The following is a 27,013-nucleotide window of genomic DNA, read 5'->3' on the forward strand; positions in this document are numbered from 1 at the left end:
ATCCATCTGTAAAACGTGTGAAAGATGTCTTCCGTTACTCGCTAAATTTGGCGACGTTTCTGGAAATTTCGGTAGGGTTTAAGGCTTCATGTTTCGATAAAACAGACACGAGGGCAAGCAAGTTTTGTGCCCAGACACATGCTTTGCTAAGATTTATCCATTTCTACGTATGTAGATTTTTTTTTTCTCATTATTACACTATCATACGGTTTCCTGGTGAGGCGTGTTTCCAAAGATAGCCTCTCTTTGCCTGCCTTTTCCCGAAAATAAATGCAAATCCCTTCTTTGCCTCTTTTATATAAGCTGTAAGCTATAACAAAGCCACCCTCTTTGGTTTTGAAAGAAAAACAAACGCCTTTTCTGCATTTTTCTTCTTTTTTTATATTATTACTAGCTTAATACCCGGCGTTGCCCGGGTGCTTTTCAATGCAACATATCTTTTGGATTATCAAATTAATGAATTCTATCTAAATGAGAGTAAAAAATTACATTCACACCGCTTTCTAGGCTCAAATCTTCAAAATACTTTAAATAACACAGAAAACCAATCATTTGCCGAAAAAGAAACATCAACTTAAAGCAAAAAAGTATGAGGAATATTGTTTGGGCTCTGTAGTGTCCACTGGTCTGAGGTTGAATCAGACGGGCGGTACATAAATTCTTAATGGCGACGACAAATGATTGTCTTTTGCACGTCTTGTGGGACAATCTTTTACGTAATGCTTCAAAAGATAAGCGCTGGGCCGCCTTTGTAGGTTTTGCTTTCCCTAAGACTTAAAAAATATGCAACAGTACTTTTCACGTACATTTTATTCGGAAAAAAATCATTGAATGTTTCCATAGCAAGAGTCGTGAGCTTACCAAAAAAAAAGCCAATCCCTATTACCAGGCACAAATATATACAAAATAGTCTTCTTGGACACAATCATAATATTTTCAGATTAATTTAAAATCATCCTCATTGTCCAAAAGCTAAACAGATAATCCACCGCACAGAAAATAAAGAATTCAGTCAGTGTTGTTAATAGACGATAACAATCCGTGGCGGTGTTTTTCGAATGAAGGTATCGAGTAATAGGTTATTTTCTATATATTTCAGGCAAGCACATTTCGCAGAAAAAGTTTGCTTAGTATAAAAAAACTTTACACAATGTGTCTGCTCGCTCTTTCCAAGATTCTTTAGTGCCATGCCATAGAGTAAAATTGGATAAGTGTAACTTGCCTAAAAAGACACACATCAGCTACATTTTATTTTCTTATATTGAGAAAAAAAATTTCTATTTTCGTAGGTAAAAATGACAGTTAGACAGTAATATTAATGTCTTTTAACGATTTGAAATTTGTCAAGATTTAAGTTCGAGTTCAAATTTTTATAACGTAATACTTGTCGTAAATGTAATACATGATATCTCACACTGATGCAGGTAGAGAGAGCACGTATTTAAGTTAGTTGCTTTAGACAGAGAACATCTTTAGAGAACATCAAAATTTTAATTTATAGTGACACAGTCGTTGTGAGAGGCGAGAATGGGTCGACTGACTACATTACAGTCATTATTTTAAGTTATGTAAAACATCAAAAATGGAAATGGGTGCACGTGAACTTATTGAACGCACTATTTAAAAACCGTCAATTAAACTGCGTCATAGAGAAAGAAGTAAGCGTGCGCGTTTTGGTCACTATCCGTGTTAGATTTTGTTTTTTAATTATCTGCAGACCGGAAATTTTTTTTTAAAAAAGTCTTGTTTGTACTACAACTTTATCATAGACAAATCTTTTGTTTCATTTTACAGAATCTTGTTGCATATTTTGTTCCCCTTATCCACAGCTTAAAAGCAAACGAAATGTTTTTCACGTTTCGAAACGTAGTCTAAAAATTTAAAACTTAGTCTAAAAACTTAAAACTGTTAAAGAGAGTTTAAGCTATTACAGTGATAATTTTCCATTCATATTAGCAATTATTTGCATTATAGCAATTTTTTGTAGTGTAAAACAGTTTAAATTAATATTTATTTGCATTTTTTCTAAACTTAAAACTCCAGCCTTCCCAACTGTACGAATTTCGCCGAATTATATTTCCGTGTGGTTTTAAGGGTAAAAACAGGTGCACAACCTTTAATTTTAGCACGCATTGGCAATCTTATTAGTATGATAGTTTATGTGCATGTAAGAAACGTCATGACCAACCCCCCTCCCACTTGAAAAACAAATTCCAGATAAGCTACAAATTCCTACTCACAAATATGATTATTTTGCAATTTATTTGCGAAATTAGTATTTTTTACTCGTTCTTTGTTAACCTTCAGCGATTAAACTTATTTGAACCGAATAAGGTAAAGATCCGAAGTAAATCAAGGAATAGTATAAAGAACATAAGCATATTGGTTTTAAGGACCATCCAACATTAAACTGTTGAAGCTTACATGGATAATAAATGAATTATTGATACCGAGCTAATTTTGGTATTTTCTGGGCTGTTCATGTGGCTCTATAATTTCGTTCTACCATTACTGCTACGGAAATACCAAAAGAAAGCATGCAAAGTAAGTTGAACTGTCGGAGACCGCAATGTATTCCTGCGCTGCAGGAAGCTATTCAAAAAACGCTAAAGAGCAGCATTTCGATTTCGTTCGGTTTTCTTGCCAAACATTCTTTGCGCTAGTCGCGAATCGGCATTAACGGCCAACTTTTAGAATACCTTTAGTTTTGATTGCATTTAAAATATTTCCTGGTAGTTATAAGTTGCAAACCATTATTATTAGATTGGAATCAAAGTTTCGAAATTAAACGATAGTAGTTAATCTTTGAAGAAACTTCATCTAGGGCAGTTTTGTACGGGCTTTTAATTTAGACTGAATTCATAACTATACACAAATTCGTTCGTGTAGAAAAGAGCAGTTTTATGACTCAAAATATGAATTTAGACCACCTTGGGTCTTTTTAAAATTCCAAAAACCCGCCTATATAGATTCCTGATAAACAATTCACCTTTGTGCTAAATTTGGAAGAAATCCGACGAAAACTGTGGATTTGTATAAGGAACACACACATTTATATATATATATATATATATATATATATATATATATATATATATATATATATATATATAGATAGATAGATAGATAGATACATGTAAGAAAAGCCTTGACCACACCCCTCCCCTTTGAAAGATAAATTCCGAATGAGCTATCGTGCATTACTATGATTTTTTTGCAAATTTATTTGCTTTATTAGTACTTTTACCCCTGTTCTTTGACAGCCTGGAGCGACTTCTATTCAACCGAATTAGTTTACCGGTTATAGTTGAACCGAATTACTTAAAGATTCGACGTAAAGCAATGAATAGTAAGAAGAAAATTTATATATTGCAAATTGATTTCATAAGGATCATAGAACATTAAATTAAATTTCTGTTGCAGGGATGAAATAGATGTGGTTTTAATAAGAGTAATTTAATGCTGAAACAGTCGAAGATTGTACGTCAATATTGAATGCAATATTATTACCTTACTCATGTTTGTATTTTCTCTGCTATTAACGGAAAAAACACCGATCAAAAATTACACGCAACCCTTACTGTTGTGGATTTTATAATTACACAATGTTTTAAAATTATAACTTAACGGTAGCATTCAAATTAAGTAGAACTATAAGTAGCATCAATGGCTTCGTAGGTCGCAGTTCAAGAAACAATGAACAACATCATTTCTTATATCTACGGCTTTCTCGCCAAACATGCTTTAACGCTCATCGCTAAACGGCATTGACGGCCATCGTTCAGGATACGTTTTGTGTTGATTGCATTTAAAATAGCTCCTGGTGGTTACATGTTGATAACCGTTTGCATTTGCTTGAGATTTCCTTCCCATCATTCCTTTGTGAGCAAACAAAATGAACGACGGCTGTTTGGATTATTTTGAGTGATTTGCAAATGCTAGAAACTATTGATAAACATTCGCTAACTTGACGTCAGAGAAACAAAGATTAATTACAAAATTTAATCAGAATTAAAATTCGTTATAGGTGTTATCAAAAAGTACGGCCGAAAACATTAATGCAATGATCAACAGAATGGTGCGAAAAAAATCATTATTTTTTTATTTCCACGCCACTGTAGCGCGGAAAAGTTGCGATTGGTAAGCATTTTTTTTTGAAATCTGATTTATTTCTGCCGCACCGTTTCTTCATATTTTAAACTTTCGCCTCAATTAACAACAAAAACGTTACAAAAGAATACTGCATGAAAAAATAACTATTTGGGTGGGAGGGATTGGATGCCACTTCTGAGACAATATCTTAGAACACTTTCGTCCCTTACAAATTATCCTTTATCAAATAATTTCTGGAACACGAAAACTTATTATTTTTTTTTAATGCAGCATTGCTCCAATTTTAAAATGCAGGTCAAACAATTTTTAAACCGCTAATAGTTTTTTAAACAAATTCTTCCCTGAATTACAGTCGTATAACGTCACAACGGAGCTTTTATAATTGCTAAAGTTTTGTTTTAAATTTGTGAAAAATGTGGCAGAATAGCACTTGCCATTATTTTTATGAGTTTGGGGAAAATGAAAAAATGGTCTGAAGCAAAATAATCAGGAGTGCTCACCTCGGCTGTGGGAGGAGGGGGGGGGGGGGTCATGGCGCAGAATATGCCATGAAATTTTTCGGGGGGGGGGGGCTGTTCAAGGAATAATTTCTTCTTTTTTTAGAGGGGTCATCCAATTTGGGGGGCCTTTGAAGTGTTCGGGAGGGAGGGGTGTGCCCTTGCTCTTAGGGAGGGCGGGGGCACCCCTGGAAAAATCAATTACTTTTCTTAAACAGTAGTACCTGTTGCAACTTTTTTACTCTAACAAGGTATCTTGTCCAACTGAGAGACTCTGAATTACATAAATCATTCCAAGACAGAAAATGACAGAATGAAGTTGAATGTTCCACAAAATTTCAATGCGCAACACAATAATACCTAAACGAATTTAAAATTCTCTTTGTTTCAAATAATTATAAATAAAACGGTTCAGGAGATTTTTATCTGCAGAAGAAATTACTATTACTAGCTTTATGAACACATTAATGTGGAAAAATATTCTCAATGGATGAAATAACATTTGATTTTATGCTAGGGAATGTAAATATAGAAGCAATTGGAATGTGACTTTATTTTTGCATACAAACACGCATGTAATTACAAGACAGGGGATGAGAAAGAGCTTTGAAAAACAAGTGATTGTAAAAATTAAGGTGTGAATGATAACAAGGAATTTTTACATGGACGTCCATATGCAAAATTTTAAGAGGAGGGGGGGTGACTCAGGTATTTTCCATATGTTTTAGCAGGATATTTTCCCGCGGAAACCGATTTCAGTACAGATTTTAGAGCGAATAAAATTTGACATTTTTACTTATTCAATAATGGCTGGAAAAGAAATGTTTTTACATTTTAGCAAAGAAAAAAATACTAAAGCAAGGAAGTTGTAATTTCTAAAGAGGTGGGGGGGGGGCTTGAGTCCCCACTTGCCCCCCTCCCCATATGGGTGCCCTTGAATTTTTGGATGATAAAAATATAAAATTATTTTTTCAACTTTTAGAAAGGACTATATTGTTGGGAAAAATAAGTTCTTCACATGGAAAACGAATGCAAGGCAAAATTCAGTTTATGAATTTGCCCTGTGTCGTTTATATTAATAAGTTTATGGATTTTAAAGACAATAAATGTTAACAAATGTTTCATGAAATGGAACAGATGGAGGGGGGAGGGGATCGGGTTCTAAAGCTAATACATTGTAACAAGTTTTTAATAATATTATAGATTATTTTTCTTTTCTATGTTTTTAATTCTTTTCTTTCTTTCTTTCAAATGCATTTACAACATAGTAGAAAATATTTATGTTATTCAAAAATGTTTACTTCACACACAAGAAAAAAAAACATTTATGACTGACAGATTTTCAATATTAGAAAGAGATTAATATATTAATCAGTAGCGTATCTAGATTGGGGGGAACAACAGTCTGCCCCGGAATTGCATCCAAAGTGGATTTCAAAGTTAGTAAACTAAATAAATTTTAATTAATTCTCTGAAGTTTTCCCTTTTTTTCTTAAATCATATTTAATTCATTAAATGTCAACGAAAACAAAGCACAATATTGCGCTTGGACGGAGCTCGTTACATATGCGTCTAGGGCAAATTTTACATAAAATTTATTCGTAATTATTAAACTCGTTTTTTTAATAGTTACAACGCCAAAATAAAAATAAGTTGTTGTTTCTAAAAAATAGCACGAACTTAATATTTACATAAAACATCTTTTGGAAAGAGGGGGGGGGGGATTTCGTAAATTACAGCCCGGCCCAGATGAAACCCTTGCCAAGAATGTGACTATATTATTGAATTAGTTTTTATTTCATCTTGATTAATAACAAGATGAAAAAAAAAGCATTTAATTAATAACAAGATAAAAAACTTTTTAAGTTTCTATACAAAACATTAAAAAAATGCATTGATGTCTTTAAATTTCAAATTGAGTCTAATAAAAAAAAATTCCATGAACTAGATCCATTTTGCTACTCCCAATTCTTATTATATGTCAATCATTCTTCTGCGCGCGAATTTACTACCACGTGGAATGCAGTCATGTAGAAAATGTCACGTGAGTCACTCTACCCAATGGTAACAGCCGTTTCATTTCTCCTTCAGTTAAAACTCGGCTCCCCTAAATCGTGCTTGAAATGACTTGAAGAATACGCACCGCGTTCGAAATTAGTTTTCCCTTACTTCTCGGTTTTGGGGAGCCGAGTTTCATCTCCGTTCTGTGACGGTATTGAGAATACGGCCGTTAATTTAACATGCAAAGAACGTTGTGCGCGCTGAACGCGAACCATGAATTAGTTTTTGGAACGAATTTCCAAACAATGAAAAGCAGATATTGAAAAATATAACTTTTCAAGGAGTCGCCCGTTTTAATATTATTTTTGCAACTACATTGATTGATATTATTTTTGAGAAATCCCAAACAGAAATATCTTTAGTTTGTACAAGCACTCATAGTATGACGGTTAAAAGCTTCTCAAAGCAAGTGGTAAAAAAAATATGAACCGCCGAGAACATTGCGATTGCGCACTCTTTCTCATTTTATCTCTGCATGAAACCGCACATACGAAGCGAATTGATTTTTAGAAAATGAACTGAACTGATTTTCAAAAAGGAAAAACACAATACTTTTTTGGGGGGAGGGGGGGGGGGGCATATCTTTTGTATGTTATGCTTTTAAATAAATTTTCTTGAAACCGATTTTTGAATAATTTTATTAAAAGAACCTGACTGCACTATATTTTTTATATAATTGATAGCTAACGTGCTTGCCTCCCCTCCCCTCTTTGGTCACGGGTAAAGGCACTCTTGAGCTAGTTTATTTTCATGTGCTCCATATCCATGATTAACTGAAATAACCGACGTAGTTAGTAATGTAGTGCATTGCGAAAATTTTGAATCGATATTGAAAAATACATTTCAGTTACCTGCATCCTACTTCCGTCGCAGGAAATAGATACTACTTCAGAAACCAGCAAGAAATTTTACTAGAAATGTACTTAGTGGCAACTTTTTTTTTTTTTTTTTTTTTTGCATTGTGGCAGTTTTCTTCGCCCTTTGCGTTGTCCGTTTGCTGTGACATTCGTTTGACAATAAATTAGTTTAAAATAGTATTACGTAAAGACTTTTTTTTTTTGAGATGTGTCACTATTGTCTTCGCTAATATTAAACGATAGATTAGTTTATCTGAATAATATCTAGAATGTGCTGATTAGATTCCTTCATTTCCCCCATTACTTATTAAACAGTCGTTAAAGGGAAAATAGGATATTTCGCTGGAGCATCAGCAGCATTCCTATACGCATCAATCAACGTAATTTCATTTATTTTTTGGTTTCTTAAGTTTCTAGCTAATACAACAATTAATTTTAAAGAATGGTTCTTTGATTATTAAAAAATTAAAAACTTTGCTGAAAAGAAGCAAACTGTTGGAAATATTGTCGCAATTAAAGAAATTTACATGCTATTATTTATTTTTTAGTGCCTGAAGAACCAAGCTGATACAAGCAAACAATCAACAAATTAGTTGATAAAATAAATCATTAACCGATAAAAATTGAAACCAAGAGCTACAACTGCTAAAAATATTAATTATGGAATCGCAAACAAATGATAAGATTACACTACAAAAGAAAAAAATTGAAAAAAATGGATTCTACGTAAACATATTATTTTAAACCACTTGTTAGCCGCTATAATTTTCCCCTCAAAAGGTGTTATTGTATTCGCCAATCCCCCCCCCCCCCAGGTTCAATGGCGAAAATCCCCCCTCCCCATTTTTCTCAACCCTTATATTTCTCTTTTTTATTTCTTATTTCTCATTTTTAATTTATTTTTAAAAATATTTTTATTTATTTATTATTTTTATTTTTTTATTTATCTAATTTTAATTATTTTTATTATTAGTTTTATTAGAAAATTTGTGTACTACGCCAATGACACACACAAACTAAATAAATGAATGAAATAAACTATAAAAATAATGCAATAAAATAAATAATTTAAATTAAAAATAAATCCATAAATAAAGTTAAATAAATAAATTTTAAAAAATTAAAAAATTCACCCCCCCCCCCTCAAAACCTTGATGGCTTAACTTGTGACATAATCCCCCCCCCCCCCGTGGGCACCCCTGCTCTGCACCTTATTTTAACCATTTTTGCAACTGGAAGTATACATCTAGAACTAACGGTTGCGGAGCGGAAATACAGGTCTTACATATTAAACGGGAACAAGCTGTATATACTATTTATATACAGGGATGCCCATCACCCCCCCCCCCCGTTCCCGAAGGGTCTTGGCGCACTCTGTGCTATGGACACCGCCCCTCGGGGGCATATATATATATATATATATATATATATATATATATATATATATATATATATATATATATATATATATATATATATATAGGGTAAATTCATAAATTTTTCAGTTCTGGAACGCCACTTGAGTCCTGAATCGTAATCAATTTCATGTGAAAGAGAAATTTGTTTTTCCTGTAAAGCAATACCGAAACGTCGTTCCGGTGGGATCCGGAAGCAAATCACCATTCATGTATATTAACCGTTTTGAGAAAAAATAATCGACCCGTTAACTATTTTCCGTTATTGAATCCAGCCAACTTTCACTGCGAAACCACTACTTTATATAACACATGAAACTACTTTATATAACTTATGAAACAAGAAAAAGGAAGAAAAAATACCTCCGTCAGAAGACTTTTCCATTTGATCTATCCTCTACGAAATACTTTCACATTCTGAACGAGGGAAGACCGCCACGAGAAGAAAACACTAAAAAAACTAGTTCTTCTACTCGCAGTATTGGTTAATATTACAACAGCTATAAATCTTCAACCTTTTATGTAACAAGTGTAAATTCTTCGTTCGAAAATCAGTCACGTCTGATCGGATCGTTTAAACGGTGCAAATGAGATTGTAATTTCACATTCCTGATGCCTTTTTTTTTTCCAGATAAAGCTCGATTCTCGATTTCAATAAATAAATGAAAACTTGAACTTACTCGCAGTTATTTGCTCACGAAATCGTCGCATAGTTTGAGAATAATGATGATTTTATAAAACAGCAAAATTTTAGTTAGTTCTATTAATTGCCTGTCCTCCAGTACCGCGTTAACTGAAATCTGCACTGAGCGAAACAATGTTTTAATAGAAAAAATAGTACTTTCTTTTCATCAGAAGAGGCAAAAAAAAAGGTTAAAAAAAGTTCTGTAAATTAACAACAAATAAGGAAATTATAAAAAATAAAAATAATAGAACATTTTTATTGCTCTTTATTTTCAAAATGAAGATGAAAAAAAAAGTTTTTTTTTGGGGGGGGGGCACTCTTTATTTCCACCCCCCCCCCCTTTTTTTTTCTAATGCTACCTACATGCTATAACGCAGAATATCATTTTCTACGTTTTCTCTTATTTCAAGCCTCCTTGTTAAAATTGGTGACGTGATTTCCTTACGGAAGTACAATAGAACCTCGTTTATTCTGACTAAGATCGACAACTAATTCCCGTATAAACGAAAATGCAGATAAACCGAGTAGTATGGAAAATAAGCTAAACAAGTCCTTTAATAAGCAGACGTACCTATTATTATGGCAAAAAACAATGCTTTGTTACAAAATTACATAGGATTGTTTCGTACAATGTACACTTTATCATTTGTATTATTCAAACAAACACTATCCTTTTTCACCTTTATGCATAAAAAGTAAAAAAGAAATAACAACGTTAAATAGCACTAATTGCTGATTACTGTAGACATGTGTTCGGGGTTCCTTCTGCAAGTGTTTACAGTAATTTGCAATCTGTGCAATTTAACATTGCTATTTCCTTTTTAACCAACGAAAAAAATGGAGGAGGTTCAAGTCGTCCCGTGTATGTGTATATATATATATATATATATATATATATATATATATATATATATATATATATTACAGAATAGTCTGATTTTGATATTTTTTTTTTTAACAGACTTCAAAAAAGGAGGTTATGATTTCGTATTGCTGCTTTTTATGTGTGTTTTCGAATTATTCCAACACTACTGGACCGATTCGAATTTTTTTTTTGTTTGGAAGGGTATACTTCCCATATGGTCCCATTGTCATTTGGTCTAGATCTGATAAGGGGTCCCGGAGAAATCCAAGAAACTTTAAATTTCATACGTCATGATCACGTGGTGTTGCTGTGATCGGTGTATTTTCACACCTAATCTTTTGGCTTTCTCTTAAACGATATTTAATTCTCGCGGCACATGGATGATTAATTTTCTCAACGCTGCGACGCATGGTAATTTTTTATTATAGGTGTTACTAATATATTTATTACTGCGCAGCAAAGCAGTAAATTAAATATATTTTGCTACTTTAATAGTTGAATCAATTACCTTAATATTTTATTTCCTAGTAAATAACTTTATTTAGGCACTAAAATATAAAGTTCTTTATTTAATATTCCAATTTTTAAATATATTTAGTGTCCAATTGAGGAGGAATTGAATACAGAACACCCCTCCCCCACGATTTAATTTATATTATTTGATAATATACATTATGACTGTGTATGATTTCCGAAGTTTGACCAATATTCTGGATTTACTATTTCACGATGCCGCCAGTTCAATTTGAAATTAGGGTTATATTAATTAGCAGGCTTCAAAAAAAGGAGGAGGTTCTGAACTCGTCGAATTTGTTTTTCCTTTGTACAATGTTCCATAAATACTCGAAGACACCTGTACCCAGGGGCGTGCACAGGGAGAGGGGAGGGACACCTGTTGGCCCGGGCCCGAGCCTGGAAGGGGCCCAATATTTTTGTAACTAACGGTGAAATATAGGGGTAAACAATATGGAGAGGGGCCCGGAAAAGTCATTTGTGATGGGCTCCAAAATTTCTTCTTTATCTGGTCAAAAATATCTGTAATGATCGAATAGAAAATATTTCATTTGAAAAATATTTTATTTTTCATTTTGCCCCATGAAAAAACGTGAAAAAATTCCACCTTTCTTTTTTTTTTTCTTTTTTTTTTGTAGGTATAAATTTACTGCCAAAACTAAAAAATAATGCTTCAATGCAAGTTTTATTAAAAAATATATTGTTCTTTCTCTCTAAAACGTAATTTTCAGAACAAATTTCCCAAATTTCCGAGTTGTTCATTTTGAAAAAAGTTAAGTATCTTAAGTATTGCACTTTGCCCCACATTCCCCTACTTAATTTACAAAAATGACGTTATAAATTATGCTTAGCATGATAAATTTCAAAACAAGGTTCAAGGAAAAGTTCGACTGCACATTCTTGGCAACAAATCTCAAAGAAATTCAAATTCGTAGCACCAAATCTGAATTTCTTTGAGATTTTTTTTTTCAATTTTATGTGAAAAACAAACAATACTCTTTCGGTAAAAACACTTTTTTGATTGAAGCAAGAACCGTGAGAGGGTTAAAACCTAAATCACGTTTGAGATGATCAGAATCGTCTTCTGAGATTGTAGCCCCTTCAGGCACAAGACCAGTAACACCAATCTGTTTTCCCATTTATTTTCCTTCACTATTGTAGCCAGAAATTAAAATTACGTACTAATAGTAAATCAATTGGATTAAGTAAAATACATTGCACCAGAATTTACTAATCGCACTGTTATAGTATAATAGGATCAGCACTAAGTGAAGCCGCTCTGCAAGGGAGGTAGGCATTCATGTACATAAGTCTAGCACATTACATGACAGTATACTAGCCGTACTATAGAGATGCCAGCGATGAGTGGGAGGTGAAATATTTTCCATTAATATGAGCCTAATGAATAGGATACGTCAGGAAAAAAAATTTCTTCGTTGCTACAATCTGCACATGTTAAGCAGATGGAAACATGTACACTTTTTTTTTTTACTTTAATTTACATCCCTGAAATTTAAGTTCATGGAGGTGAGAGTTCCCAATAACCACACTTGTTTTTTAAAACAAAATCTATCTTCTTATTTTTCAATATAAATCTTACAACTTATTTATGTCAGAAAATAAACAAGGGGACTCCCTTGTATGATACAAAGGAGCTCCCTTGTTTACTTGTATCATGGGAAATAAAATGTAATATCATTACTGCCACCTGTTAATGAAAAATGGTATTTTGTGTTTGGGTAACGGAGGTGAGAATTTATTGTCTGACGTAAATCATTATCCTACTAAAACGATTTAAAACACGATATCAAAAAAAATAAATATACATAAAGTATTTGAGACATGTTTTTGAAAGAAATAATAGGTAAATAAAAAAAAATTTGAAAAAAAATAGAACCGACTTCAAAATTGCTCTAAAAAGTGAAAAATAATTTTATTCTTTAAACACCATCGATAATGCTTTTAAACATAATTTTTGAAGTTGGCGCAAATCAAAACGTAAAATCCAGTGTAACCATGCTTCGTTCATATTTTTTTCAGAAAAGCATCCAAAGTTACGAACGAAACATTTATATCGTTATTCAAATATGTTGTCATCAATGCATAATGTATGTGATAGTGAAGAAACTGGGCCTGGTTAAATTTATAGTTGTAGTTGAGTTATGACTGTGAATGATTTTATCTATCGTTTTTGCGCCAACTTCAAAAATTATGTTTAAAAGCATTATCGATGGTGTTTAAAGAATAAAATTATTTTTCACTTTTTTGAGCAATTTTGAAGTCGGTTCTATTTTTTTTTCAAAATTTTTGTATTTCATTCTTTTTAGTGTAAATGTAGATATTTCAGTAAAGGTAAGATGTTACCTTGTAAGAAGTTCGGCTCTATATCACTGTATTGCTTTAGAAAAGCCTTTATTCAAAATTATCATTACAATTACTATAAATGTTATATGGCACCAAACTTTTATAACAATGAGTTTCATATTGTCGCGTAGATGAAGATAGCGAAGACAATGTGAAAGCCAAATGAAGCTAATACTCGTTAGTCTCAACTCGAGATCTTTATTCAGAACCACGAATGAACGTTACATCTCCTTATATACTACTTGAGAAAGTGCTGGAACTTTCCAGACATGGAAAGATACAGAAATTAATAGAACATTCGAGAAAATACGGGAAACAGTAGAAACGAAATTTTAGTAAAATTCATTTTGCCCTAGTCGGGATTTGAATCCGGGTCGCTCGTGTGGGAGGCGAGAATTCTACCACTGAGCCACCGTTATCCACGGATGAAAAGTGCGAACTTCGCTACAATATCATTTAATAGGGAAATTGCATAAAATGTACTGTTTTTTGCCCATAACTTTTTTTCTAAAGAACAAATATTGTCAAACAAAGTAATGGGACCTAAGTTGAGCCATCCCCTATCCATTAAAAAACAATCATCAAAATCGGTTCACTATATGAGACGCTATGAGTGGACAAAAAAAAAAAAAAAAAAAAAAAAACATACATACGGTATGAACTGATAACCGCCTCCTTTTTGAAGTCGGTTAAAAACTTTAAATTTAACAAGTTATTCAGCAACATATACATGCACACCAGGTGTGCAACATGCCACGGAGGTGAGAATTCCCATGCCGTGAACCAAAAATATATTAAAATAAAAGTTATTCCTAAAAAATGTTGACAGATTTTAATACATGGGAAACTAGGGGAACTAGACCCAAATTTTGTTTTTTTATTTTCCTTTTTTTTTTGTAGAACAGTTAGAACGAAATGAAAAATACACATAAATAGTTTGCCATTTTGCACATGAGAATAGCTAAAAATAGTATAATTCTAAGCAGAAATGCTACAAAAAAATTATGTTCCTCAAGTCTGCATATGAGTCGAGCGTCCCTAGAGCTAGGGAGACCTACCCAACACTTAGGGAGACATGATCCCCTCATGAAAGTAAGAAGACACATAAATATTGAAATCAAAAACGCAAGTTTGATGGTGTTTTTTGTTTAAATAAGTGATACTTGAAGTGAATGTTTACGCTTTAGGGTGAAGTGTTACACATGATTTTTTTTTTAAATCACTCTTACTCCATATCATCAGGAAGATTTATAGATATTGAAATCAAAAACGCAGATTTGTTGGTTTTTTTTTTGTTTTAATAAGTGATACGTGAAGTGAATGTACACAATGATCAGAGTCTTTAAATAATACCCTTAGATACCATTTAGATCACTGATAATTCTGAAATGGCTTGTCCCTGCAAAATACTGTTGTGTGACTGGTCAACCAATAATATGACTTAAATGTTCCCTAAATATCCTTTCATGGAAAAAATCCTCATGGGTCATATCTCCCTATGGGTCAAGCCTCCCAAGTTTCCCCTAATTTTTAACGAAATTAAAACACATTGTTAAATGCATTGATCCTTAAAGATTTTACTGTATTAGGCGTGAGACAGAAAAGTTACACTTTTTGAAGAATGAACCACATACTTCCGTAAGTATCAAACTTATATTGTAACTTTAGAAACTTATAAATGTGATGAGTATGGCGGTAAAAGTAGGTATCTCCAAAAAAAAAATCCCGAAAAAATTCACATTTCTGTCGCAGCAAAAAGATATGAGTTATAATAATTGCTCCTGTTCATTTTAAGAGGCACTGTCTGTAAGAATCAGGCAGTTTACGGCATTTGTGACTGTTGACATTTTTAATTTTTCTTATTTTCACACATGTTGTGAAATGTAATGTTCATTAATGTAATGTTCCTAATCATGAATGTAATGTTTGTGTAAAATATGAGCTTTGTCTGCCTTACCGTTTTTGGGAAGTTAATTTTTTTTTAATTTAGGGGGCGTGGCACATTTTTGAGTGTTTTTCAAATTTGCAGATTTTAAAGTTGTTGTTGCTTTAAGCGCCCCTATAATGACATGAATTTTTAAATTCGATACTATTATATGGTCTTCTTAGATACTATTACAGCTGTCAAATTGGTGTCACCACGAGGGCGACGGCCACAAACTCCGTTTAAAAATGACCGAAAATGAATTTTTTTACTACATTCAATGCCAATTTTCTCAAAGCGCCTTCATGATGACACCAACTTTTTTACATAAATTCCTAACTACACTTGCATACATCAAAAATATGTAATAAAATTGATGTCACTATAAGGGTGCCAGAAGATATTGGAACTTTTATGTGATAAATTTCACAAAAATGCAAATGTTTAAAATCTAACTACTACTTTCGCCCTCATAGCAGAGATCTGAAACTAATTAAGTTTGATAACCAACATGTTTGTTTAACATATGAACTAAAAAAATCGGTGTCACTCCGATTACTTTCGGAAATATAATCATTAGAAATTAGTATGTTATGGAGTTATTTTAAAAAAGACTTTTCTAATTCGAATGGCTTTTTGCACGGTTTGTTTTAAACTTTAACATAAAATTACAGTAGTTACACCTAAAATAATATGTTTCTAATGCTTTTATAAAAAAAAAAAGCTTCATAAAAAGCATTAGAAACACAGTAAACCGATATAGGTACAGATGGATGTATTGTATAATGTGCATTATAGGCTAAAATAGTCGTACTAATATTCATATTTTTTCAACCATACTAATTTTGTATCTGTTATTTATATTAAAAATTCAACTATTTATAACATAATGTCTTAAATAGTTATGAACATAATTTATTATATAGCGAGCATTCAGAATCTGAAACATAACTTGAGGATGACGTAGACTAAAACAAGGAAAACATAAATAATCAAATCACCCAGTTTGAGAAAGACAGTCATCTCTTATTGATATCTGGTAATTTTGTAGCACTAAAGCTTGGGAAAACATGGTATCCCGGAGAAATAGTAGAAGTTGACCATTTGTAAGTAAAGGTCAAATGCATGGCAAGAAGGATTGGAATAAATAAATTTATTTGACTGGAAAAAGGCGAGTATTGGTATGATAATCTAAACATATTATGCACAATAGATCCACCTGTACCTATATCAAAACGAGCATTTTCTATTCAAGATAAAGACGCTCTTACTGCCCAAAGCTGTTTATGTTAAACGTTGCTTCTTTGTAATAAATTAAAAAAAATAAATATGGTCAAGAACACTGTCTGGGTGTGATAAGATTAAATTAACAAAATATATAAATAAACAAATAAAACTAATTAAAAATTATAATAATAAATGAAAAAATGTACCACAACATACTAACTTCGAATTATTATATTTCCAAAAGTAGTAGGAGTGACACTAATTTTATTAGTTCAGATGTTAGACAAACGTGTTGGTTATCAAGCTTAATTAGTTTTAGATCTCTGCTATGAGGGGGCAAGTTGTATTCAGATTAGCAAATGGTCAACTTCTACTATTTCTCCGGGATACCATGTATTCCCAAGCTTTAGTGCTACAAAATTACCAGATATCAATAAGAGATGACCGTCTTTCTTAAACTGGGTGATTTGATTTTTTATGTTTTCTTTGTTTTAGTTTACGTCATCCTCAAATTATGTTTCAGATTCTGAATGCTCGCAATATAATACATTATAATCTTAACTATTTAAGACATTATGTTATAAATAGTTGAATTTTTAATATAAATAACAGATAAAAAATTAGTATGGTTGAAAAATTATGAATATTAGTACGACTATTTTAGCCTAATAATGCACATTACACAATACGTCCATCTGTACCTATATCGATTTACTGTGTTTTTAATGATTTTTATAAAGCTTTTTTTATTAAAGCATTAGAAACATATTATTTTAGGTGTCACTACTGTAATTTTATATTAAAGTTTAAAACAAACCGTGCAAAAAGTCATTCGAATTAGAAAAGTATTTTTTAAAAAAACTCCATAACATACTAATTTCGAATGATTATACTTCCGAAAATAATCGGAGTGACACCGATTTTTTTAGTTCATATGTTAGACGAACATGTTGGTTATCAAACTTAATTAGTTTCAGATCACTGCTATGAGGGCGAGAGTAGTAGTTAGATTTTAAACATTTGCATTTTTGTGAAATTTATCACATAAAAGTTCGAATATCTTCTGGCGCCCTTATAGTGACACCAATTTTATTACATATTTTTGATATATGCAAGTGTACCTAAGAATTTATGTAAAAACGTTGGTGTCATCATGAAGGCGCTTTGAGAAAATTGGCATTGAATGTAGTAAAAAAATTCATTTTCGGTCATTTTTTAAACGGAGTTTGTGGCCGTCGCCCTCGTGGTGACACCGATTTGACAGCTGTAATAGTATCTAAGAAGATCATACAAAAGTATAGAATTTAAAAATCCATGTCGTTATAGGGGCGCTTAAAGCAACAAGAACTTTAAAATCTGCAAATTTGAAAAACACGCAAAAATGTGCCACGCCCCCTAAATTAAAAAAAAAATATTTTCCCAAAAACGGTAAGGCAGACAAAGCTCATATTTTGCACAAACATTACATTCCTGATAAGGAACAACATTTGCAAAAATAAAGAAAATTAAAAATGTCAACAATCACAACCTGCCTGATCCTTACAGACAATGGCTCTTAAATCATTTATGGGACCATTTTGAAACTCTGACTGTCTCAGATTATTGGCCTACTTAAGTATTGCAATTGAAAAACTGGAAAAAAAAAACGCATTTGCGAAAAAATAGAATTGGAGATGCAATTGCAGTGAAATCTTGTTATAACTTCGAGGGACCGCATATTTTGTTCGTTGTTACGTTAATTTCGTTGCAATGGAATTCAAGCAATCTAATGGCAAATAAATAGGGAGTGAAAATGTATTTCGTCTGAAATGGATATTTCGTTGTATTGGTGTTCCTTGTAATGGGATTTCACTGTACCTGCTTTTGCAGCTACACGCTTCATTTAAAACTGCTATGTCGGTGCTAAAAATCCTGCCATTAGAAATCAAATTTCAACACCAAATACGATTTACAGAAAAAGTATTTCCAAATTTGTGTATTTACTTACTTATCTTAATTTGTCTAAACGTCTGCGTCAAACGTTATGAAAATGACTAAAAATGACTAGACGTAAGAAATATATGAATTGAAAACGTAGACGAATCGAACAATTGATGACATCGGTCCAAAAAGAGGATACCTTTACTTTTTGCCAACGAGAGAGCTCTTATATGTAACAACCAATATACATAGGTAACATATTTTTTTCAAATGTCATTGAAATTGGTTTCATAGAAACAAATTCTAACATAATACGGAATATAAACTTTTATGATTTAATTTTATTACATATTTATTTATTCATTCCTTCATGTATGATTCCAGAAAGTTTATAAAATGGAGCTGTCCCATTTTTGTACCAGGGGCTTCTTCAGTTTAGCACTAACATATTCAATAAATTCATCACTTGGATGTTTTAAAGAGCTGAATTTCATTATTTAAATGCGTTTTTATTAGACTTTTATGTTAAATGTGTTTCAACTCAAATTTCAAATCTTATGAAACACTTAATATACTGATTCCAACATTGATTTATACCAGGATACAACTTTGGACTCACAGGTATCGTAAGTTCAACGCTTAAACTTCACACGAGTGAGTTTAATAATCTGCAGTTTAAGAACAACTCAATGATGAAATTGAAATCAAATGAAAACGTAAAAGCTAAAACTGCCAAACTTTATCGAATTAAAGTCAATCAAATAGTTAAAGAATAGCGAACATCTTGGATTGTTTTCAATCCGCATATGAGAAAGTTTTTATACAATGGAGAAATAGTCAAAGTTTTAAAATAAGTTTTGAAAATCCTACCGAAAAGTAAAAAACAATTGAGCAAAACACAAAAAAGTCAATAAAAGTATGTCATTACGATGCGGTAAGTGTTACATTATGCAAATGGAATTGTTCTTTTTTTCTGGGGAAAAGGCGGGATTTTAGAAACCTTAAAAGACAAAAGAATTTATAAATAAAAAATAAAACACATAGTAGATTCGAAGACAAATTCAAAAGAAATAGATAGTGAAGTTCATTCAATCGATTGCGATTTTTAACTTTACACTGAATGAAAGTTCGATCTAATTTTAAAAACAAAGGTTGATTAAAACCATGATCAACAAAATTTCTAACATGTTCTCGAAGCTTGTTTAGAAAATTTATATTTTATGACTAGAATTGAAAATCATTATATTTGATTTTTTTTACTCAAATATCCCCGGAAAATACACTGGTTCTTCAGATCAAAACCACGTTCACAATGGAGCTTCAACCGATTAAATGAGCTTCTTGCGTAAAGAAAACAAAATTAATGTTTTTAAAAAGCTTACCTTAAAATACCAAACGAATCTTAAAAATCTCTCCACGAACAATGACATGGCACAGCCAAACTTAACCTGATATCTGCGCGGAAACGTGCGCAAAAGAACTTTGTCAGTAATGACTTTTAATTTCACTAAAATGAGGATTTGAAACCAATGCTACAGCCTTGAATAGAATGCACCAACAGCTGAACTATATCTTAATTGTAAATATTGCAATTGTCTCTGATTGTTGATTATGTCTTTAGTTCAACTTTATAAATTTAAGGGAAAATGCTTTCCGACCTCTTAAAATCAATCACGTTTTATGACACAAAAATTTATCTTTCACTCTTGACAATGGTAGTACAGCTCATTGATCGAGTAAAAACAGTATCGGACATAATCCAAGTTTTAAGCGATTCTACTATGGCTTTTTTTAAATACTGCAATACGCACAAAAGATTTATGTTGTTTTGTTTCGGAGTTAGTTTTTTCAATCTAAATGAATAGTGTGTAATTAAAGTTTGAAAACTTCCTTCTAAATTTATAAATTTCAATAATGGGTCACTATTGATGTATTGCACAACTGACTTTTTGGCAAGAAAAAGCATTAAATATAGATTTTAAGTCAATTGTAATTTTTTATTTCCAATTTTTTGATGTGTGGGAAGTATTGTCGCCAGTGAGCGATGTGTGAGGTATTCAGAGCAGAAGTGGTTCAAGTCCATTTCGAGTTGATTCACTTTAGCTCTGAATGCCTCATATGTATCTTTTTAAACAGTCTAAAAATGTTTCCTATGATATTATTTTCATTCAATTTAAAAGTCACGTACGCGTGTATACTAGGCATTTTAGATAGATTATTATGTACGACTTTTTGGTGCAGCGAGCGTATCGTGCTTATGTTGCCAAAAGTTTTGAAAGTGAATTAACAAGTTAAGCATTAGGGGCTCTAGTTGTTAAGCACTACCCGCTCGCTGCAGACAACAAACGCTCGGGGAAAAAAAATTTGCAAGTATGTTAACTCGCTCTTGTAGTCAAGTGATTTGCGTAGAATTTAACACAGAACTTTGTTATACAACTGCCCAATATGCAATATCCCTTAACACAATCGTTTCAGTATATGGCTTATTGCAGCTCAAACTTTTTATTTTTTACAGCAACAAATAAGTTGACATCGGTTATCCTCATTTTAAGCTCAGAATTGTGAAAGTCCTTTCCAATATGATTGAGAAGCTTTCAAAAGAGTCTTTTGGTTCGGAAATACGACTGACCGTCAAAACTAGGTCAGGAATCGAATATTTCAAGTTTACTACGTTAAAATAATCAGGTAGACATTGTCATTATGTTTGCAATCGATATCATTCAATTGCAACGTAAAAAGTAATTTAAGTAAATGCCCCTTATTATTATTTTTATTTATTTATTTATTTATTTTTTTTTATTTATTTTATTTATTTATTTATTTTTTTTTTTTTTTGCAGTTAAATCTGCAGAAGTGTTTCGAAACTGAAATTCATATTGCTGTAAAATTCTGAGAGCTTTCGAGTAAGTTATGCAAGATTTTCTCCCCACTTGTCAACTTTTTTTAACTTTCAAGATAGTCTTTCAGGATAACTTTGAGTTACGCCGGCTAACTTTGCCCCACTTCAAATTCTTTAAAATCGCTTGATCCAAAAACAAAATGAGACTATTTACGCATATATTTGCACTTTTAATTTTAAACTGGGGCTTTTAATTGGGATGCCATAAAAGGAATATAAGGAACCATTATGTATCATGATATGAAGTTTCAACTTTCTAAAAAGTTATCTTTCATTAAACAAAAAATGATGTTGCGGGTGTGACCGTATGATGACACCCGAAACACGTACGTGAATCATTATTTTTCAAGCACAAAAAATATTTTTCCTTAGAAACTTGACCTTTCATATTATGAAGCATAATAATCGAATTTTTCCGCAATCAGTGAAATTCGGATGGGAGGTTACGAGAGGTCTCTGTTACCTTCCAAAAAATTCCTCATTCTACCAATTTTGTCAGACGATTCCGTAAATTTGGAGAAATTATTGCAATATTTCTATTTTTAAATGTCCGAATTTTCCTGCACATTAGATGTACTTATATGTGCGTATTAGTATTTTATCATTCGGTCAATCGAGAATTTCAACCCTCCCAAAAAATTAAGATCGAGACACCACTGACCACAGTAATTAATAATCAAAGTTTAAAATTACGAGAAAAAAGTATAAATGTACACGTAAAAATGTCCGGCACTCTTACTTACGAATGTTAGTTCAGTCATTATCAATTATATGTATTTAGCTGTACGTTTATGCTTTTCTATATTTTTATCGTGCTGTTTTGCACCATTTCATTCAAGTCCAACATGGCAATAAAGGTCGATGTAAGCTGGTGAGTACAGGACGCCAGCTCTTCAGTGATTGAAACCAGCTTACTGATTAACCTTAGCTATCTCATGATGACGATCCAGATGATTTGCCTCCAATATGATACAAGATGCTGACAAAAATCTGCTCTTATTGTGAAGAATTCGGGGTAGATAACGAAACGTGATTTCGCAGTTCTCAATTATGTGGTTATAATATGTGGAAAGTGGTCATATAAACCCTCATGTATCGGTCAAACGCATACGTAGGGGTGTGAACAACCAACACAACTACATATGAGGTAGTGAGCAGCAAAGGGATGCAAGTGGCAAAATTAAAAATGTGGAGATAACCAGTACAAATGGTAGGTGAACCTCTCCTCTGTCTTGAGGCTAGAGATAGTACTAGTAGCCTTGGTAGATGCTGCTGCATGGCATGATTAAAAAAAAAAACATTCAATGAAAGCCTACCTAAGACGTAATCATTATACGCGTTTTACTGAAAACTTGAAAATGTCCACTTACATCCCTTTGCTTCTCACTGCCACATATGTGACTTTTGTCTAAACTTTGAGCGAATTACCCCGCCATGCCAGGTCATTACTGCTTAATCAATAGCGTAGTAAAACGATTATTTAAAATCCTGAAACTTATATGCAAATTCTTCCTGATTGCAAACTGTTCTCAACGCATTGTAGTTGTACTTCGGGGAAAAAAACTATGAGTGTTTATAATATGAATTTGACTAGCTGTTTATTTTTTCCCTGAAGTAAACGGCATTCTCCGACTTTCCCCAGCTTTTTCAACGCATCGTGCACCATTTAAAATAAAATTTTGAAATTTTTAGCGATGTGTTCAAAATAATTTCTTTTAAAACTAATTTCTTAAATAACCTATTTATATCAAGTAAATGGAAGGTTTTATATTTCAATATACGAATGAAACTTTGCAAACAGTTATGCTACAACCCAATTTGTACTTGAAGCTTTGATTTAAACTTTTGAAAATGCTTTGAATTTCAAAATGAGTGGCAAAACTGCTGCGTGTAAAGTATCGGAAAATGAAGCTACATAATACCTACATATCTTGTCAGCAAAATAAGTAACGAGCAAGAAGCATTTAATTAACAAAATTCAATATTACAAGTGAAACTTTTCATTTCTAGGTACTTGCACCAACACGATTACGTAACGAGAAACTTCTGCAGCTCAGTGGCGCATTTGCTTGATGTGCGTTTGCATAACCTGTTCACGCTTTTAGAACATATAAATTTTATAACATCAGCTACTGTATTTTATCCGTTTCTCTTTGAATACTTTGAAATGAATTTAAAATTTTCATATGACTTTTCCTCTTAGCTTCAATACTTTACAATATCTAAGCCTTTAACTGATGACTATAACTCTGAGGTCTTTTTATTGATTTCTTTTTATTTGATAAAATGTATGTTAAGAGTCTTGACATTTCGATATTTGTTCCTCTATAACTTGTTTTTATAAATGTGTAGTAAGGAAATAACCCACGAGTGTTAAAAAAATACGTATATTTCAATCGATGTTCCTTTTAATAGAACACAAGAGAATGGATTTCAAAAGCACGAATCAAATTTATCATACAGGGAGGTCATAATTGCAGGTCACTTTGTTTAGACCAACAAAGAGCTCGTTTACATAAGCTAATGTCATTGAAACTAGATGTACCAAAGAAAAAAGAAATATGCAATGAGAAAATGCTAATTAAATTGCTTTAGCGTCAAGTACGGGCTTTTTTGTCTCCGTCGATTGCAGTTTTTATTGCCCTGTTGCTCCAGTTGACAGAGACGATGTTGCTGCAGCTAATAGACTTTCGCACGACTGTTGAACACGGTATAACACGCTCTGGACATATGATTGAAGCAAATGGAAAGCATATTGGAAAAAAAAGTGATAAATTCTAGTTTTTGTTCCCAGATTTTTTTTTTCCTTCATGCTTCTTTGTTTTAGTAGGTGGTGAAAAATTGAGCTAGTGTATACTTGTTGCAAGTTTGGCTAACAGGAGATGGCACTTGGCCTTACTTCAAAAGTGTTAATTTTGAAGAAGGTGCGATACGCAAAGGAAAACTGAAGAATGGCTTGGTGAAAGTAGGTTACCAATAAAGAATGAAAAGCTTGCAATTTTTACTTTTTCGTCAACTAAATGCAATAGCTGCAAATTTAACTTTTAAATTGTAAATAATGAAAATATATCAGAAGTACATTTTTTCTTAAATCAATTGATTCTTCTTCATAATAATAACAATAATCATCAACAAACTTCAACCGGCAAATGACAAATGAAAATTCTAGTCAATCGCTCAAGTAATTTTTTTTAGTGCAATCTCCAAGAAAACTACAACGAAATAAATACATTTTACAGGCGGTAAATTTAGAATACAGTCGAACCTCGTTTTTCAAACTCAAAGAGATCTTTATAGTTTATTCATTTTAACCGTACTTCGTCTTATCCGAAAAACAAATAAATTGCATTATGTGCGAGTACAATAAATCGGGGATCGCAAATTCGTCTCAGCTAGGGATTGCAATACCGGACCAAAAATTCAATACCGGTATCCGGTATTTTTAAAACGTGATACCGGAATACCGGTATTAATACCGGTATTTCGGTATTAATAATATCGTAAATTTCTCGAAAAATTGCTTCAAAACATATTATTTCGTGGCCACATTTCATAATTTTGTACAAAATAGTATTATTATGAAAAGGTATTGTAAACAAATATAAAATGAAGGAACAAATGTCATAATAAAAAATCAATACTAGTAAAAAACATAATGCATCTATTGAATTGTCTCTAAGCCTGGAACTCATTTTAGAGCTCTACTTTCCTACAGTTGAAACTACTTTTTCTGAATTCACGCAGGTCGGTGATACTGTTAGCAATGCGTGATGCGCCTCCTCTAATTTAATTGCCTAAAAGTATTTTATCTTCAAAAAAATTCGGTCTGTTGCATGTCATTTTTGCATAAACCCTTGTGTGTTTGTGTGTGTTTCGTTCGTATTGTGTGTATTTCAATTATTTTTTTAATTTTAAGCTAGTTGAAATTTCTTTCTTGAGAAACGATACCTTTCCAATATTAACATCATTTTTTTTCTTGAACAGTAGGAGTTTGTGTCTACTTTTTATTGATTCTTTGGTTTGTGAAATTTACAATAAACTTGACTAAATTTGATCTTTTTGGTTTCTCTTATCGTTTTAGCTTTTTCTTCAAAATTTTTTGCAATTATAATTATGTAAATATCTGGAAATATCTTTGAATTCATGGAACATATTTATGCTTTTCCTCTATGCAACTTTTTTGGGAAATACATAGTTTCTGATTACTATCTTGCCAAGTATGAAGCCAAATAGCGAGACAGCACAATAAACTAATACTGGTGCCAATAAATTACCAGATGTAATGCTAACAAGAAACACTTTTTGTCAAAATTTAGTACAGTTGAGACAAATGTTTAAGAAAACAAATCATAAAGCATTTCTGCAATTGATGGTTTGAATAAATTGTTAATCGGATGGTTCAGTGACTTACTTTCATGATTTATGTTTTTAGAACAGGATCTATGTTAGTTCTAGACCCCTATGTTAGTTTCCAATATAGCACCCCCTCCCCCGTACTTGACTTCCCTCCAATATCTTCATTCAACTCATTCAATTATCGCTCATGATATGCGAAAGGTTTATGAAAAGTTTAGCTCAAAATGGGAGTACTCCAAGCTTCATGTAATAACAAAATTTTTAAGTAAGACAGTTACATTTATTGTTTTATTTACCAATGAGCTATATTCAATTTAGGACTTTTTTTTTCAATTATTCATACTTATGTTGACAAAGAAAAATTAAACTGAGTTAAATTATGATCAAAAACAAAATTTAAGAAATTTGAGTAACGGCACCAGTAACAGGCATGCTTAAGACATCGCTCTCAGGTTACTCAATTTTCTGAGCCTTTAAATGTATTCAGACTTTTTAAACTAATTTTCTCTCACGCAACTACATCTCATCTAACGTTTGGCTGCTTCTGGATCCTCTGAAATAGAAAATTCCATTTTTATTTGCTCAATTGCGAAGAAAGGTCTGACTCCCAGTAACAGACACCGAAAAATCTGATGATATCCAGTAACAGATAGGATGAGGAAACGATGAGCAATGGACAAAATTTCCTTTTCTTTTCAAAATGTGCAAAAGTAATTTATTTTTAGAACTAAATCCTTATTAAATTTAAATGAACATGAAACACCAGCAGACCTCGTGGTAGCTGTTCATAACCTTCCACCACTGTCTTGTAAATACCAACTGGCTCATAAAATTCACTCTGATAACACTAGATGGTTGCACCGTTATTCATGGGCCTCAGCAACATCAGTTTTACACGCCAAAAATTATCATTTTTAAACTCCAAACTTACGACTGTCTGTTACTGAACCCTTGTCTGTTACTCATACTGTTACCCTAATTATTTTCCCAGTAGCATGTACCTATATACGAGGCGTGTTTTTAAAGTAAGTTCCGTTTTTATATAAAAAAAGAACGAGTACAGATAGAGCTAAGTAATTTAGTGCACAAAAATCTACCACCCTTACGCTATTTTTCGACATTGCTCCCGTGATTTTCCAAGCATTTGTCATAGCGTGGAGCAGGTTTTTGTATACCTATTCGTAAAAAGTTACCGCCCGTTTAGTCAACCATGAGGACTCTTACAGGGCTTTGGCTGGGGCGTTTTTGAACATCCTCTGGTCTGCTCTCACCTCGCTCGCAGCATCTTTCATTTGTTTCGGCATCTAAAGTCTTTCC

General features: G+C 32.3%; 1 protein-coding gene across 2 annotated transcripts in view; it reads right to left on the reverse strand.

The window, feature by feature from the left end:
- Positions 1–27,013, reverse strand: part of LOC129218582 (MFS-type transporter SLC18B1-like) — a 75,748-nt gene that overhangs the window by 43,132 nt on the left and 5,603 nt on the right. The window contains exon 1 of one of the 2 annotated variants that reach the window (XM_054852895.1): positions 9,307–9,369. The exons of the other annotated variant lie outside the window; for it this stretch is intronic. The gene's annotated coding sequence lies outside the window, so the exon portion shown is untranslated. Of the gene's footprint in view, positions 1–9,306; positions 9,370–27,013 lie in introns of those variants that run through there. 2 annotated transcript variants of the gene reach the window in all.

This window comes from Uloborus diversus, chromosome 3 (genome assembly GCF_026930045.1).
Source record: "Uloborus diversus isolate 005 chromosome 3, Udiv.v.3.1, whole genome shotgun sequence".
Classification (NCBI taxonomy): Eukaryota; Metazoa; Arthropoda; class Arachnida; order Araneae; family Uloboridae; genus Uloborus; species Uloborus diversus.